At 41.6% G+C, this 18,505-nt stretch overlaps 1 long non-coding RNA gene across 1 annotated transcript in view; it reads left to right on the forward strand.

The window, feature by feature from the left end:
* Window positions 1-16,334, forward strand: part of LOC146890155 (uncharacterized) — a 28,996-nt gene extending 12,662 nt beyond the window's left edge. The window contains exon 2 of the long non-coding RNA XR_014999031.2: window positions 16,027-16,334. This is a non-coding gene — a long non-coding RNA (uncharacterized LOC146890155). The remainder of the gene's footprint in view (window positions 1-16,026) is intronic.
* The last annotated feature ends 2,171 nt before the right edge of the window (window positions 16,335-18,505 follow it).

The raw sequence follows: 18,505 nt of genomic DNA on the forward strand, positions 1-18,505 counted from the left end.
GAGCTGATGTAGAAGCCATGAAGAAGTATTGCTTGCTGGCTGATCCTTATGGGTTGCTCAGCCTGTGGCAGCACCCAGGACCATCGGCCCAGGAGTGGCACAACTCATATCAAACACTAATGGAGGAAATGCTCTACGGGAAAGGCTCTTACAGCCCCATCTTATGGAGGCATTTTCAAAATTGAGGTTCCCTCCTCTCAGATGACTCTAGCTTGTCTCAAGCTGACATAAAAACTAGCCAGGGCACAAAGCGAGCCTTCCACGCTTTAGTTTTTCTTGGGTATTTGTCACACCAGCAGAAAGCTGACTAAGAGAATCAGTTGAGAGATTTGCCATGATTCAGTCAGGAAATGACAGCATATTGGACCAGAAAACTTGTTGCAAAAAGGGTAGGGAGTGGCAGGCTTCTCATTATTTAGAAGGCAGAGCAAAGGTAAGTGCTGAGAGACTGGTTAAAGGGTAGGACAACTAAGAGCAAGGGAGAGTCAAGGAAGATAGATACCAAGTTGTTTCCCCTTTTCTCTAGCTTAGAACTGCCTTTGAGTGTAGGATTAGTGGGGTTGTGGAGAGGATGGGATGCTTCGGTCATGTTCAGCTTAACATGCCTCGGAGCTTCCGAGAGATGCTATCAGGACAGCAGGTGCATCTTTGAATCTAGAGTTCATATAAGCCACACCCCTTAGCTAACAGTGTGTATGCAAAGTTCTCAAACCAGGGACAGTGTAGGCCAAACACTCCTGATCCAAAACCCAAATCTAAGACCAGAGAGATGGCTCGGCAATTAAGGGCACTCACTGCTCTTACAGAGGACCCAAGTCTGGCTCCCAGCACCCAAGTGTCCGCTCGCAACTACCTATTACCAGAGGATCCAATGCCCTCCTCTGACTACTGTAGGGCATCCACTTACATATGTGCACACATGTACACACAAAGAAATATAAAACAAATCTAAAAGAAAATCAAAGCCCCAAACTTGAAACTTTCTTTGTAGCAGCATGACACCATAAATGGAAATTTTCACACCTGACCTCACATGAGGGGCTCATAGTTAAAATACGAATGCATTAAATATAGAAAATTACATTCATGCCAGGCAGTGAGGGTGCATGTCTTAATCCCAGCATTCAGGAGGCAGAGGCAAATGGATCTCTGTGAGTTCAAGGCCATCCTGCTCTACAAAGCAAGTTCCAGGACAGCCAGAGCTGTTAAACAGAGAAACCCTGTCTCAAAAAGCAAATAAATAAATAAAATTACATTCACAAGATATGTATAACATGTACAGAAAGTATAACTGATTTTCATGCATTTGATCTATAGCAGCACATAAAACTGTATGTAGTGTGCTTGCCTATAACACAGGTATTGAGAGGAGGGAGCAGGAAGATCAAGAGATCAAAAGTGTCTTTAGTTACACAGTGAGTTAAAAGCCAGCTTAGGCTACAAGAGACCTTATCTCAAGACAAAATAAAACAACAACAAACAACAACCACTAAACACAGAGAGAAAGAAGCAGGGACTAGAAATATGGCCCAACATTTAAGAGTACTTGATGCTCTTCCAAAGGGCCCACGTTTAATTCCCAGCCCCCACCTCAGGTGACTCACACTCATCCATAAGTTCAGCTCCAGGGTATCTGATGCCCTTGGACTCCTGGGGCACCTGCACTCACATGCACATACCCACATGGAGAACACATCATTTAAAATCATAAAAATAGCATCTAAAATAATAATCGATAAAATAAAACAATCCTTTCAAACCAACAACAGAAAGAAAAGTACTCACTATAATGGTTGGCTTGGATTTATAGGGCACATGCTAGCTCCTAGTAATTCCTATAAGGCATCGTTCTAGTAGATGGTGGGGTATTTACGTATTAGCTGAAAAGTAGAGGACACAACAGACTTGGTGACACACATAGCTACACAACAAGAAAGAAAAAAAAAAGGTTAGCTTGTCTTGTCTTTCCACTCATAATCTTTATCTATTCATCTTTCTATCATCTGTTGTCTACGTGTGCAGGGATTTAAATTTTCATTACGTGTGTGTGTGTGTGTGTGTGTGTGTGTGTGTGTGTGTGTCCATGCGAATGTGTCCATACCACTCTGCACCTGTAAAGGTCAAAGAAGAGCTTTCAAGCGTCTGTTCTACATGTCTACTGTATGAGTCCTGGGGATTGAATTCAGGTCATCAAGCTTGGAAACCAGGCATCTTTATCTGCTGAATTATCTCACTGTCCCCCATATGTCTTTAAGAGGATGTATAATTTAGCACTAAACATGTCACAGGACATCCTTATCTTAGAATTAAGAAATGTCAGCCAGAAAGGGGACCTAACAACAGACACGGAGAAAATTCAGATAATCATCAGGTCATATTTTGAAAACTTGTACTCCACAAAATTGGAAAACTTAAAGGAAATGGACAACTTTCTGGATAAATATCACTTACCAAAATTAAATCAAGACCAGATAAGCAAATTAAATAGACCTATAACTGCTAAAGGAATAGAAACAGTCACCAAAAGTCTCTCAATCAGAAAAAGCCCAGGATCAGATGCTTTCAGACAGAATTCTACAAGATTTTCAAAGAAAATACTAATACTCCTCAAATTATTCCACACAATAGAAACAGAAGGAACATTGCCAAATCACAGAAAGACATTACTAAGAAGGAGAACTACAGACCAATCTCACTCATGAACATTGATGCAAAAATACTAAATAAAATACTGGCAAATCAAATCCAAGAACACATAAGAACCATCATCCACCATGATTAAGTCGGTTTCATCCCAGAGATGCAGGAATGGTTCAACATATGAAAATCTATCAACATAATCCACCATATAAAGAAACTGAAAAATAAGAACCACATGATAATTTCATTAGATGCCAAAAAAAAAGCTTTCAACAAAATACAACATCCCTTCATGATAAAGGTCTTGGAGAGAGCAGGGATACAAGGAACATACCTAAACATAATGAAGGCAATATACAGCAAGCCAACAGCCAACATCAAACTAAATGGAGAGAAACTCACAGCGATCCCACTGAAATCAGGAACAAGTCAAGGTTGTCCACTCTCTCCATATCTATTCAATATAGTTCTTGAGGTCCTAGCTAGAGCAATAAGACAACAAAAGAAGATCAAGGGGATACAAATCGAAAAAGAAAAAGTCAAACTCTCACTATTTGCTGATGATGTGCTAGTTTACATAAGTGATCCCAGAAATTCTACCAAGGAACTTCTACAACTCATAAACACTTGCAGTAATGTAGCAGGATACAATATTAACTCAAAAAAAAAATCAGTAACCCTCCTGTACACAGATGATATTAAGGTTGAGAATGAAATCAGAGAAACATCACCCTTCACAATAGACATAATTAGCATAAAATATCTTGGAGTAACTCTAACCAAACAAATGGAAGACTTGTACAAAAACTGTAAATCTTTGAAGAAAGAAACTGAAGAAGACACCAGAAAGTGGAAAGATCTCCCATGCTCCTGGGTACGTAGAATTAACATAGTAAAAGTGGCAATCTTACCAAAAGCAATCCACAAATTCAACGCAATGCCCAGCAAAATTCTTCACAGACCTCAAAAGAATGGTACTTTTCAAATGGAAAAGCAAAAAACCCAGGACAACCAAAACAATGTTGCACAATAAAAGAACTTCTGGAGGCATCACAATCCCTAACTTCAAACTCTACTACAGATCTACAGTACTGAAAACAGCCTGGTATTGGCATAAGAACAGACAGGAGGACCAATGGAACTGAATTGAAGACACGGATATCAATCCACACACCTTTGAACACCTGATTTTTGACAAAGAAGCAAAAAATATAAAATGGAAAAAAGAAAGCATATTTAACAAACGATGCTAGCATAGCTGAATATCAACATGTAGAAGAATGAAAATTGATACATATCTATCACCATGCACAAAACTCAGGTCCATATGGATCAAGACCTCTACATAAAGTCAGCAACACTGAACCTCATAGAAGAGAAAGTGGGAAGTACACTTGAATGCATTAGCACTGGAGACCACTTCCTAAATATAGCCCCAGCAGCACAGACACTGAGAGAAACAATTAATAAATGGGACCTCCTGAAACTGAAAAGTTTCTGTAAAGCAAAGGGCACAATCAACAAGACAAAATGGCAGTCTACAGAATGGGAAAAATCTTCACTAATTTGATATCTAAAGAGGTCTAATCTCCAAAATACACAAAGAACTCAAGAAATTGGTCATCAGAGGCAGGTGGATCTCTGTGAGTTCGAGGCCAGCCTGGTCTACAAGAGCTAGTTCCAGGACAGGCACCAAAAAAAACTACAGAGAAACCCTGTCTCAAAAATCAAAAAAAAGAAAAAAGAAAAAAAAAAAAGAAATTGGTCATCAAAAGAACAAATAACTCAATGAAAAAATGGAGTACAGACCTAAACAGAGAACTCTCAACAGAGAAATCTAAAATGGCTGAAAGACACTTAAGGAAATGTTCAACATCCTTAGTCATCAGAGAAATGCAAATCAAAACAACTCTGAAATTTCATCTTACATCTGGAAGAATGGCCAAAATGAAAAATACTGATGATAACTTATGCTGGAGCAGTTGTGGGGTAAAGGGAACACTCCTGCATTGCTGGTGGGAATGCAAGCTGGTACAGCCCCTTTGGATATCTGTATGACAATTTCTCAGAAAATTAGGAAACAACCTTCCTCAAGACCCCGTAATACCACTTTTGGGTATATTCCAAAGGATGCTCAATCATACCACAAGGACATGTGCTCAACTATGTTCATAGCAGCATTGTTTGTCATAGCCAGAACCTGGAAACAACCTAAATGCCCCTCAACCGAAGAATGAATAAGCAAGTGTGATACATTTACACAATGGAGTACTACACAGCAGAGAAAAATAATGACATCTTGAAATTTGCAGACAAATGGATGGAGTTAGAAAACATCATATTGAATGAGGTAACCCAGACCCAGAAAGGCAATTATCATATGTACTCACTCACAAGTGGTTTTTAAACATAAAGCAAAGAAAACCAGCCTACAAATTACAATCTCAAAGAACCTAGACAACAATGAGGACCCTAAGAGAGACTACAAGGATTTAATCTACATGGGAAGTAGTAAATGTCTTGAGAAAATTGGGAGCATGGGGACCATGGGAGAGGGCTGAAGGGGAGGGGAGAGGCTGGGTGGGGAGCAGAGAAAAATGTAGAGCTCAATAAAATCAATGAAAAAAAAATGTCAGACAGGCAGTGATGGCATACGCCTCTAATCCCAGTTCTCAGGAGGCAGAGGCAGGCTGATCTCTCTGAGTTTGAAGTCAGCCTGGTCTATAGATCTAGTTCCAAAACAGGCTCCAGAGTTACAGAGAAAAATAAAAAATAAAATCAAATAAATTTACAATATCAATCCAAGTACAACAAGAGGAAAGTAGATACAAGAAAAAAAATAGACTTTGAACTGGAAATGCTGGTACATGTCTACAGTTCCAGCACTCAGAAAACTAGGGGAAGAGGGTTGCAAGTTCAAGACCAGCCCAAGCTACATGGTAAGACTACAAAAGAGAATAAAATAAGGAATATTTTGAATTAATAGTTTCATTTTTGTTATAAGTATTTGAATTATATCTGGATGCCATTCAACATATTTACTAACCGGTTAGCTCAGCACAGTGTTGACCAATTAGAATGGAGAGCCTGAACAATGGAATTGTTTATGATGCTAAACAGCAGTGGTTAAATGTACGCCTATACTCTGAAAGTCTAGCATAGTTGCACAGGCCTTTACTCCCAGCACTTGGGAGGCAGAAGCAGCAGGATCTCTGTGAGTTTGAGGCCAGCCTGGTCTACAAAGTGAGTTCCAGGATAGACTTCAAAGCTACAGAGAAACCCTGTCTTGAAAAAAAAATAACAATAACAACGAACACTTCACTTTTAAGTACCTGATGAATTCAAAACTTATAACCTGTCATCGCCTCACCTTACGCAGTTTATAAAGATATTTATCCCCGAGAAGCCCAGTTTCACTTGATTTTAAAGCTTATTTTATTCCATCATTAACACACAATGTGTTTATTTTTTCCCTGAAAGACTCACAAAAAAGAGCCAGGCAGTGGTGGCACACACCTTTAATCCCAGCACTCGAGAGACAGAAGCAGGTGGATCTCTGTGAGTTCAAGGCCAGCCTGGTCTACAAAGCCAGTCCCAGAACAGCCTGCGCTGTTACACAGAGAAACCCTATCTCAAAAACCACAACAAAACAAAAAGATTCACAAAAAATAATTCTGTTTTCCTTTTAAGAGAGGAAAGGATTTCTCCAAACTGTATTCCAAACAAAGAGTAGCTACACCCTCCCTAATTAATCACCACGTAGGCAGTTCAGACTGGTCTAGTTTACTATTTCCACCCCAGGCATCCCGGACTGCAGTCAAGCAGCTGACCATATCGGTCCAGCTGGATTCAGTCAGTCTAGTTCCCTGAGGAAAACACAAAAGTATGAAACCGCAAGACTTCCTTCTTTTCCTCACTTCAGAGACATCTCATGGAAGCCGACCGTGGAGGTGCTCACTCTCACTACCAGCACTCAGGAGGCAGAGGCAGGCGGTCCACAGAGTGAGTCAACCAGGAATACACGCCGAGGCCCTGTCTCGGAAGAGAAATAATAGTTCATAGGCAACATTGTTCACAAAGAAAGTTAAAGAATTCTTGTTTGTTGGATTGTTTTGAGACAGATTCTCACTTTGTAGACCATACTGGCCTCAAATTTACAAAGCTCTAGGCAGAGCCTCTACCTCCTGAGGGTTGAAACTAAAGGCATGCAAACCGCATCAGGCTAGAATTTAGTTTGTTTGCTTGCTTGCTTGCTTGTTTTTGGAGACCAGCATTCTCTGTAACACCCCTGGCTGTCCTAGAACTCACTCTTCATTACCAGACTAGCCTTGAACCCAGAGAGCGACCTGGCTCTGAGTGCTGAGATTAAACACAGGTGCCACCATAACCCAGCAAGAACTCTTAAAATTTATAGTGGAACAAAAATCCATATGTAAATATATCATGAATACATATGTGTGTTACTATATACATATATGTGTGTGTATTCTTGTATGAATACATTTTTTATTTATACTAAAAAAATCTGTATCACATTTCATATATACCAAGCTAGCCTTGAACTCACAGAGATCTGCCTGCCTTTCCCTCCCCAGTACTGGGACTAAAGGTGTGTCCCACCAAGCTCGACTACATTTCATATTTCCTATGTCTAGACTTGGAGGTAATCTGACTGTTCTGCCTGCCCTAGGAGATACTGACTGCACCTACTTGCAGGAGACAAAGTACATGTTAGAGTTCTGGGAAATGTTCTCATGTACTCAGTTTATTTGATGATCCTCAACATTTTTTTCCCCACTTGCACACCTTTTTCAAAACCAAAAATACTTAGAAATATCTTAGCAGGGAGCGTGTGGAATTTGTTATGAGACCGTTGCTATGTCAGTGCCTGGGAGCCATAAGGAGACCTCAGTGTTTGTAGTCAACGGCCTGCAGGTTAATTACTCCCTGAAGGGTGTTGTGGAAAAAATAGAACAAGATCAAGATCTCTCTCAAAATGCCAGTGTGCATCGAACACACTTCAGTGTTTCCTGCCTGGCTAGTGGATAGCGGATTCGTGTGATCCGTGTTATTTGCGACTGTACCAAGTATGACTTCTGTTTTACTGGTGACAACTATCTAAGCTCAGGAAAGGGAAGCCTTTAGGTTCTTCTTTCAGAACTTTGACACTTGATTCAAAAAGATATCGTTCCTGCTTGTGTACCTAAGAATCTAGCAAGAGAAAAATCCCAGAAGTCACTGGCCACAGATTCAGATAAAGTGTCAGCAAGCTGTCTCAGCAGGTAGAAAACACAAGCTTCATAACCTAAACTCAATCCCCAGAATCCACGGCAGAAGGAGAGATGAGACTCCCTCCCACATATTGTTTTCTGACCCTATACTTGTGCTGTGGCCTGCAATTGATTTGTTTAGGCTGGCTGGTTAATGAGCTCTGGTGATCTGCTTGTCTCCCTGCCCTTCCGTCGCTGGTGTTAGAGATGCTAGCCAGAGCTCATGAATTTGACTGTGGGACTGAGGGGCAACCCTCAAATCCTCGGGCAACAGAAACTTTACCAACCGAGCCACCTCCTGATTTCAGGCTACTTTATATTTTGATTTTGGTGGAAGTTTGGTTGCTGTTTATTTAGGGTGTTTTTTCTCATTGTTGTTGTTTTACTTTGTTTTGGTTTGGTTTTGAGATAAGGGTCCTGCCGTGAAGCCCAGGTTGCCTTGAATTCACCATCCACCTGGTTCAGCCTCCTAAGTGATAGCCTGAATCAAGCTACAGGAGCTACAGCGCAGGTCCACAGTGCAGTCATAGCATCTCCAGGGCCTCCACAATGGTCCTCCAGTATAAAGAGCTCTATGAGGATGCATGCTTGTTCATCCTTCCCAGCTGCCAGATGATGGGCAACCTTCTTCCCAGCTTTCTGGTACTACTCAGATTGCAGCATGAAGTACATATAGGAAAATAAGTGTGCAGAGAGAGTTTGTTGAATTTTTTAAAAAAAAGCATGTTACATACTAGAGAAACAATGTTATATAAAAACAAACAAAAATCTGCACTTAAAATATACCATATACTCATAACATGACCTGTTTCTGCACTAGGTCTTCAACATCTCATCCCCAGATCACAACCTCTAAATACATAGGAACTACCTGAAAATGTAAATTATTTGGCAATATCCTTGAAAGACTAAATTAAGGCCCCACCCACCGAGGTTGAGCTCAAGAGCTTCCTGGGACCTTTTTGACATCCTAGAAATCTAGAGGCTCCTATTCTAGGAAGCCTAAGAGGAGACCTTAATCTTTTCCTTTCAACTTACCTTTATTTTCTAAAATATTCCATGATGAATGTTTGCTATTTTGTAAAGAAAGAGATTATTTTTTGAGAGGAAATTGAGCATATAGATCAGTGATAATCTGCTACTCCAATGACAGAGAATACATAGTGTACTTTCATATTTAACGTTCTCCTCCACGCCATTTGCTGTGGAACAATCTTTGTGCATTGTAAATATGTATTGCTCTCATTGTTAATAAGTAGCTGATAGCTAGGTAGGATTTGGGGGGCGGAGAGTATGGTTGGAAGAAGGGTGGAGTTGGAGGAGTCTCAAGACTGATACAGAGGAAGCAGGACATGTACAAAATGAGGTAACAAGCCATGAGGAATGAAAATGGGTAAATGTAAACATAAGAGTTAGCTAGCAATAAGCCTGAGCTATTGGCTGAGCCTCTGTGTGGTTATTTAGGAGTGTCTGCCAAGACATAGAGAAACTCGATTTATAGCCACTCCATGTGATTCCAGTAAGACACAGTAAACCTGTGGGGGTTTATGTTATTATTTACATTATTATTGTCTGTGTTCATGTGTGTTGGTGGTGGTTGTTGTAGGGTGTGTGTGCACGTGTGCACGTGTGTGTGTGTGTGTGTATGTGTGTGTGTGTGTGTATGTGTGTGTGTACATGTTCAGGTATGCTCACCGGTGTATAAGTATGGAAGTGGTGGTATATATGTATGCAAAAGCAGATGCAGGTGCCCACAGAGGCCAGAAGATAGCATTGGATTTCCTGAAGTTAGTCATTTTTCCAGCCCCTCCACTTTATTCTTTGAGACAGGGTCTCTCACTGAACTGGGAACTGGCCTTTGGGCTACACTGGCTGGCTAGCAAACACACGTATACCCGTTTCCACTCTGCCCACTTTGAGTCTCTAAATTATGTATTTGTCCACCAAACCCTAAAAGTGATGCTTACCATTTGATTATCACTTGAATCTGAGGGACATGGAAGCAAATGTAGCTGAGTACAAAACAGGCAAATCCTTTTCCCTAGACACCTCAGAGAAAAGAAGTCACAATCATGCTAGATGTGTTTCCTGTAAATGCTAAGCTGCTATTACAACCCCTGGTGTGGGGACACACTTCTGTAAGCTGTGAATTACCATTGATTAATAAAGATCCTGCTTTAACCTATGCCAGGGCAGGATATAGCTGATGGGAAATCCAAACAGATTCAGTGAAAAAGAAGGTGGAGTCAGAGAGATGCCAGCAGTGACTGAAGAAACAAGATGTGAGGTAATAAGTCATGAGCCTCATGGCAAAATATAGAATAATAGAAATGGGTTAATTTAAATTATAAGAGCTAGTTTATAATAATCCTGAGCTAATAGGCCAAACAGTTTGTAATTAATATTAAGTCTCAGAGTGGTTATTTGGGAACTGGCAGATATGAGAGAAACCTCCAGTTACAAACCCCAGTTACAGACCTTTGTCTGATGTGGGGTTGGTGAAGATCTCCCATTCAGTAGGTTTCCTTTTTGTCTTAATAACTGTGTCCTTTGATTTACAGAAGCTTCTCCGTTTCAGGAGGTCCCAGAGACCCACGTCGGAGCACTGGGCTGAGCTCCCAAGGTCTAGTTGAAGAGTGGAAGGAGGGAGAATATGAGCAAGGAAGTCAGGACCACGAGGGGTTCGTCCACCCACTGAGACAGGGTGCCTGAGCTAATGGGAGCTCACCAAATCCAGTTGGATTGGGAATGAACAAACATGGGATCAAACTGGACCCTCTGAATGTGGTTGGCAATTGGGGCAGACTGAGAAGCTAATGATAATGGCACTGGGATTTGTTTCTACTGCATGTATTGGCTTTTTGGGATCCTATTCTATTTGGATGCATACCTTCCTAAGCCTGGATGGAGTGGGGAGGGCCTTGGACTTCCCACAGGACTGGATACCCCACCCTCTCTTAGGACTGGAGGGGGAGGGAGGAAAGTGAGTGGGGGAACAGGAATGGTATTATTTATAGAGTAATAAAAAAATCTGCTGGAAAAAAAACTTAAAAAAGAACCCAGTTACAATGCTAGCACACATGTATGATGTGCCCAGGTGATAAAACAGAACCCCTGGTGACAAAAAGCCAAGACTGTTGTCTACCTTTTTAAAAGATAAATTTAGGTGAGACAGGACTAATTTGTTTTGTTTAAATTATTCTTACACTTAAACTTTTTCATGTGTAAAAAGAGAGTAATGTCTGTCTGGATAATAGCACGAGCCTCTAGGTTCAAAGCTCAAATGAAAGAACAATGCAGATGTACAGTGTAACATTGGCAAGTCCCTGGGCTAGAGAGATGGAGAGAGAGAAAACCAGAGATGGACTCCCAGCACCCACGTGGGAGGCTCACAGCGCCTGTGACCCCAGCTCCAGGAGAGCCGATGCCCTTTTAGGCCTCTACAGGCACCTGCACGTATGTGACATCCACTCCCCTTGGGGTGGTTTGAAGGAAATGGCCTCCATAAGCTCATAAAGAGTGGCAGCACTTGAAAGGGTTAGGAGGTATGGATGGCTTTGTTGGAGGAAATGTGTCCCTGGGAGTGGGCTTTGAGGTTTCAAAAAGCCCGTTTGGAGCCCAAAGTCTCTCTCTTCCTACTGCCTGTGGGTTTGGCTGGAGAATTCTAAGCTACTTCTCTAATACCACACCTGCCTGCATACCATCATGCTTCCTGCTGTGACCGAATGGACTAAACCTCTGAAATTGTAGGCAAGCCCCATTAAATGCTTGCTTTTATAAGAGTTGCCAAGGTCATGGTGTCTCTTTATGCGGCGCTATAACACTGAGGAAGACAGGAGTCGGTCCCAGGGAGCAGGGTATTGCTGTGGCAGGCCTGACTGTGCTGGTTCCTGGTGCCATGTGGACTTTGGATTAGGAAAGTGGTTGAACACTTTATATGAGGCTTAATGAGCCATACTATTAGACACATAGAAGACAGTGGTGCTGAGAGCAATGCAGATTATGGCAGCCTCGTTTGTGTTTTCAGATGAGAAGAACATTCGTAAGTGACCTGGATATTTTGACAAAGAATATGGTTGCTTTCTTCCCTTGTCCAAAAAAAATCTACCTGAGGCTAGATTGAAAGTTTTGGATCAATGGCATTGGCAGAAATTTCTGTTTTTTGTTGTTTGTTGTTTTTTTCTTTGTTTTTTGAGACAGGGTTTCTTTGTGTAACAGCCCTGGCTGTCCTGGAACTTGCTCTGTAGACCAGCCTGGCCTCAAACTCACATAGATCCATCTGCCTCTGCCTCCCAAGTGCTGGGATTAAGGCATGTGCCGCCACCACCACCCTGCTGGTAGAGATTTCAAGATACTATTGACTGTGTCCTGTGGTTATTAGTTGCCGGTATTATGAAGATTTATAATGAAAAGGAGCAAGCTGAGCAAGAAAAAATCCACAATTTACAGTTTGAGGAGAAAAGGAGCATCGTGAAGTATAATGGAGTTAAGTCCAGTGCTCAGGGAGATTAGAAAGCTTAAAGAAAAACCTGGTGGTAAGTGAAATAAAGGGAGCGGTGACCTCAGAGCAAGATCTGACTCAGTTAGGCTGCCAACTTGTGAAAAGGAATTAAAGCAAAACTTAAGCACTGAAGGAAACCATCAAAACGAGAAAGCTGGCTAGGCGGTGGTGACACACGCTTTTAATCCCAGTACTTGGGAGGCAGAGGCAAGCAGTTCTCTGAGTTTGAGGCCAGCTTGGTCTACCTAGTTTCAGGTTAGCCAGGGATAGGCTGAGAAACCCTGTCTCAAAAAATAAAAAGAAATCCAGGAAGTTGATGAAAATGTATTTGAACAAGGGGGCCAAGTTCCAGCCCCAGCAAGCAGAAGGATCTTGTCAACTTTAGCCGCATGGACCTGGTTTTAGAGTCAAGGATTCAAGCAAGAGTTTGTGGCATCTTCTCCCTCTGTGGCCGAGGAAAGTAAGTGAGACAGGGATGTCAGAGATGCCCCGACGTGGAGGAAATGAAGCTATGAATCCTGGATTTCAGTGGAGACCCTAAGGTATTAGAGATATCAGCATTGTGGGACACCTGCCAAGTATTGCTGCGTACAGGGGAGTGGAGCCAGCCCAAGAGAGGGAAGTGTGTTGCAGTCCACAAAGCTGAAAGGAGTTGGAGACCTAAAGAGTCCTTTGACATCAAACATGGAGATGTAGTTTGCAGTTTGCACAGCTGTTTCTCCATCTTGCTTTGGTCCAGTATTTACCCCACTATGCTCCCTTTCCTTCCGTTTGGAATGATAATGTGTATTCTATGTTATTGCATGTTGGAAGTATGTGACCTGCTTTTTTATTTTAATTTTACAGGGTTGCAGTTAAGAGATTGCCTTGAGTTTTAGAAGAGACTCTGGACTTTAAACAGCGTTGAAACCGTTATAGACTATGGGAACTTTTTAAAAACTAAATTAATTTTTGCATTATGATATAGTCGTAAAGCCTATCGGGGGGCCAAGGAGTGGAATGTGCTGGTTTGAATGAAAATGGCCCGTGTGGTGTCATAGGGAATGGCACTACTCAAAAGGATTAGACGGTCAGGCCTTGTTGAAGCAAATGTGTCACTAGGAGTGGGCGAGTTGCCCTGGTCATGGTGTCTCTTCATAGCAATAGAACACTGACTAAGTACATAGACACATCAAAATAAATAAAAGTAAAAAATTGGCAAGTTCTGCTTCTCGGCGTACCACTTACACAGTGACAGACCATTTACACAGCGTCTGTTTTTGTGCCCCAGTGCCATCATCACACAAAATTTGCAAGTGTTATGTGAACTGTCAATGTCTCCCTTGTTTTCATGTTACCAAAAATTAATACTACTGAGTTTGCCTAAATTTCACTTATTTGGGGGCACCTGGTTTATGCCCATGTTACCCAGTCTCCCTCTAGTTCTCTCTGTCTCTGTCTTTCTGTATACCTCTGCTTGAATTGAGGCTAGAGATTGACCAGAGGGCCTTGAACATAGGTCCCTAGGATGTCTGTCTATTATGTAATCAGGACTTCTTAAATTCTTGACCCCACAGCCTCTTTTTATCTGAGAAATTTTTATGCCACCTCCTAACTCCATAGTTATATAAAACAGATACACAAATCAAACAATTTACTGATTAAAAACATATACATATATTTTAAGACAGGGTTTCTCTGTAGCTTTGAAGCCTGTCCGGGAACTAGCTCTTGTAGACCAGGCTGACCTCCAACTTACAGAGATCCACCTGCTTCTGCCTCCTGAGGGCTGGGATTAAAGGCGTGTGCCACCATCCAGAAAAGATATGTATCTTAAAACAAATTTTGGATACATGTAATTTCTCCGTTCATTAAAGGTGAAAGCAAATTTGCATTCTAATGGTGTTGATGTGCATGTTTCTTTTTGCATAAAGAATGAAATTGTAGGGCTGGAGAGATGACTCAGAGGTTAAGAGCACTGGCTGCTTTTCCAGAGGACCTGGGTTCACTTCCCAGCACCCACATGGCAGCTGACAACTGTCTTTAACTCCAGTTCCAGGGAATCTGACATCTTCACACCAGTGCTCATAAAATAAAGTTAAATAAATCATTTTTGAAAAAGAAAGAAATCATAGCTATTTGGTATTGCAGGATGTAGGACATCATCCACATTTTTCAGAGCTGACTGGTATTTTGACTTCATAATTATCAATGATAAGAATCTGATTTTCATTAATATATATAAAATTTGATAGTATGTCTAGTGCCATTTCAGATATTGATGGAAACTCTGCCCTAATTCCAATCCAAAATTAATTGAATTTTTTTATGTAGCATAAGTCAGCAACTTCAGCAGCAATTACTTACTTATTAGTGTGTGTGTGTATGTGTGTGTGTGTGTACACATGATATATTTGTGCACATATGAAACAGTGTATGTGAAAGTCAGAGGACAACTTTGTGGAGTTGGTTCTCCCATTCCATATTTACAGGGGTTCCAGGTATGCCCTTATCTGTTGACTCATCTCACAGATATGTTTCTCCATATTTTATTTTGTTTATATATTTTTGAGACTTTCATATATGTACACAATGTAGTCCGACTTCTCTCAGACCGTCCCACATCTCCCTCTCCCTCCCAACTTCACTATTATTTCTTCTTCTCTTCTTCTTCCTTCTGTTTCATAGGCCATTGAGTCCCGTTAGTGGTATTCAAATGCACATGGGTGTATAGGGTTATACACTAGAGCGTGGCCACATGCCTGAGGAAAACTGACTCTCCCTTTCCCAGCAGCCTTCAGTAGCCCTTAACTCTCTTAGGGGTGGGGCCTGGTGAGATGGAATGGTTGCTCACTCGATCTTATGCAAGCAGTCAACTAGCTGCAGCTGCTGTAAGCTCCTGAGTGGAAGTGGCCCTGTCATGACCAGACCAGAAGACACCATTGTACAGGCGTCCTCCCAGATCCCGGGCTCCCACAATCGTTCCACCCCCTCTTCCTGTGTGCCCTGAACCTTGCAGGGAGGAGGTAATGAAGATGTTCTATTTGGGGCTGAGCACGTCACTTTATGCTCTGCATTTTGACTAGTTGTTCGTCTCTGAGTTGAACAATTTTTTTAAAATAGCTTATTTTTTATTGTATGAATGTTTTGTTTGCATATTTGTCTGTTTATCACATGTGTGTCTGGCCCCAGTGGAAGTCAGAAGAGGGCCCAGGAATCTGGTCATGTTACATTTTAGACCTTTGGAAACTTGAAGTTAAACTTTACTTTTTGAGATGATTAGAGATCACATGGGTTTCCCATCTTGAAAGAAACAATACAGAGAAACCAGGAATTCTCTTTATCATGTTTTCCCCAAAGTCAATAGCTTACAAACTGGAGTGGACTCTTAGAACCAGTGTTGACTTTGATCCAGTCAAGATACAGAACAGTCTGTGGAGATCTTTGAAGCAAGTGGAGCATGTTAGTGAGCAACTAGCACATCCCCAAAGGCCAGAGGCAGTCCTTTGAATTCCAAAACTTCTAAGTGAGGTCTTGGAAGACATGTCATCTTGGGGATTTTACAATAACCAAGAGGCAGCTTGCAGGACTGCAGGAAATATTTACTTTACCTTTCTTTTCTTTTTTTTCCCCCAGGAGTCTCGGGCAATTGATAACCTGTTGTAAATTAACCCAAGGCAATCTGCTTTCCAAGAAGAGCTGGGCATGATTAGCCTCCAAGGAATTGTGCTCACAAACCATCATATTGAGCAAGCTTCCTAAGGCAAGAAGAAGGTGTCGTCTGAGAGAATCTATTTTTCCCATACCCACTCCATTCATTTAAAGAACTCCGTGTAAGAGATTCTTGGTGGCTCAACAATGTCCTGAAAGCATTTGTTTCTCTGTGGGCTAATTGCTTAGATATGACCCTTGGAATTCAAATAAAGACTCTGGTGCACGTCTGAGCAGGTTCAGTTTGGTCCCTGGGATCCGCGTGGTAGAAGGAGAGAAGCAACTGCAAGTTGTCCTCTGACCTGCACATCAGATAACCTCTCTGTCTCTCTGTCTCTCTGTCTCTCTCTCTGTCTCTCTCCCTCTTTCTCTCTCTCTCTCTCAGTCTGTCTCTCTCTTTCACACACACACACACACACACACACACACACAAATAAACCATTGTAATAGTTTTTTTCTATTTCTTTCTTGTCAGGTACACTGCATATGAGGAATGTTTTTAAAAAAATAAAATAAAACAAAAACAATCTAATGCTAGGCAAAAAATGATCACTAAATATCTCAGAGTGTGTTTGTGATTAATTATTTCTGTGTCCGAAGATAAAGCTCTTTTCCTAAAGTGACGCTTTACATCCTGAGACACACAAAAGAAAAACGTGGCAGCGTGGAAAGGGTCATCTAAACCACCTCCTCCTCTTGTTCTGACGTGGATGCTTCCCCAAGTTAGCAGTGTTCTTTCTGCTTCAATCCCCGCTGTCACACAAATTTGGGGAAGTTTTCTGAGCTTCCTCTGGCTGCGCTGCAGGTGTACAGAGATCAGAGAGGAACTACCAAACTAGTTTAACTTTCAAATTCCTGCCGGCTTAGGGAGAGGAACAACCAGCACAACCAGGTTCTCTCTCCTTTACTTCTGCCACGGTAACTCAGGCTCTCCTGTCAGAAGAATTTCAGTGTCACACAGCAAAGGAATTCAATAAATATTCAGGGAATGGGAAGTAGATAAAACAGACTGAAGTTCCACTTTTCAGTTCCCACGTGACCCAAATGCCCTTTAAAGACCTCAGCAGCAATGAAAAACCCAAAGGAAGAAAATGAAGGACTTCCAGACCGAAGAGAGATAGCTAAAAAGATAAGAGTTTAAAACAGAAAACGCAAGCTGGGCGGTAGTGACGCAAGCTGGGCGGTGGTGGCGCATGCCTTTCACCCCAGCACTTGGGAGGCAGAGGCAGAGGCAGGGGGATCTCTGTGAGTTTGAGGTCAGCCTGGACTACAAGAGCTGTTCCAGGACAGGCCCCAAAGCTGCAGAGAAACCCTGTCTCAAAAACCAAAACCAAAACCAAAAACAAAAAAAAACCCCAAAAAACCAACCAACCAAACAAACAAACCCCAGAAAACTCAAAAACAAAACAAAACAAAAAAAAGAGGAGGTTAAATAATTGGCAAGGAGGGGCTGGAGAGATGATTCAGCAGACGAAAACAACTGCTGCTCTTACAGAGGACTGGAGTTGGGGCTCCAACCCTCCACCCCCCCCCTCTCTCTCTCACACACACACACAGGTGCATATAGGTATTTGCTTTTTGTTTTTGGGTTGGTTTTGTTTTGGTTTTTTCAAGACAGGGTTTCTTTGTGTAACAACCCTGGCTGTTCTGGAACTCACTCTGTAGATCAGGCTAACCTTGAACTCACAGAATTCTGCCTGCCTCTGCCTCCAAGTGCTGAGATTAAAGGCAGGCACCACCACTGCCCAGCTTTTGGTTTAGTGGGTTCATAATCCAGGCTAGCTTCGAGCTCATTTTAGCTAGCCATGACCTTGAACTCCTGATACTTCTGCTTTCACATCTCGAGTGCTAGGATTAGAGGCATGCACTACCATGTCCATTTTATTCTAAGAAAATATTCTTATAATAATTGTAACAGTAACATAAGATGCTTTTTTTCCTTTCGACCACCAGTCCAGTTCGGCCTTCCTCTCCAGAAATACTATGTATCCTGCTGTTTCTTTGTAGCCACACATAAAGAACTACAGTGTATCTTTTAACATTATATACATAGCATACTTACATTCTTGCTATTTTTCTCACTTCACAAAATGTTTGAAAAGGTTTTGTTTGTTTTGAGGCTAGGCAGCCCAGGCTGACCTGAATTTGCAGCAATCCTACTGCTTCAGCCTCCCAAGTGTTGGGATTATAGGCGACTGGGCTTGGTTGGTTTTATCAGGTCTTTCTACGTCTTCCACTAGGTTAGTAGTGAATTTAAAGTAGTTTAAAAAAAAGAGAAAGAAAGAAGAAAAAAGAAAGAAAGAAAGAAAAGAAAAAGAAAAAGTCAGACAGCCATACATTAGGTACCAGACACTAGCTGATCCTTCCTTGTACACTTTTACTTTTGTGTGTATTGTATGGATGC

This window comes from Myodes glareolus, chromosome 22, assembly GCF_982192425.1.
Source record: "Myodes glareolus chromosome 22, mMyoGla1.1, whole genome shotgun sequence".
NCBI lineage: Eukaryota > Metazoa > Chordata > Mammalia > Rodentia > Cricetidae > Myodes > Myodes glareolus.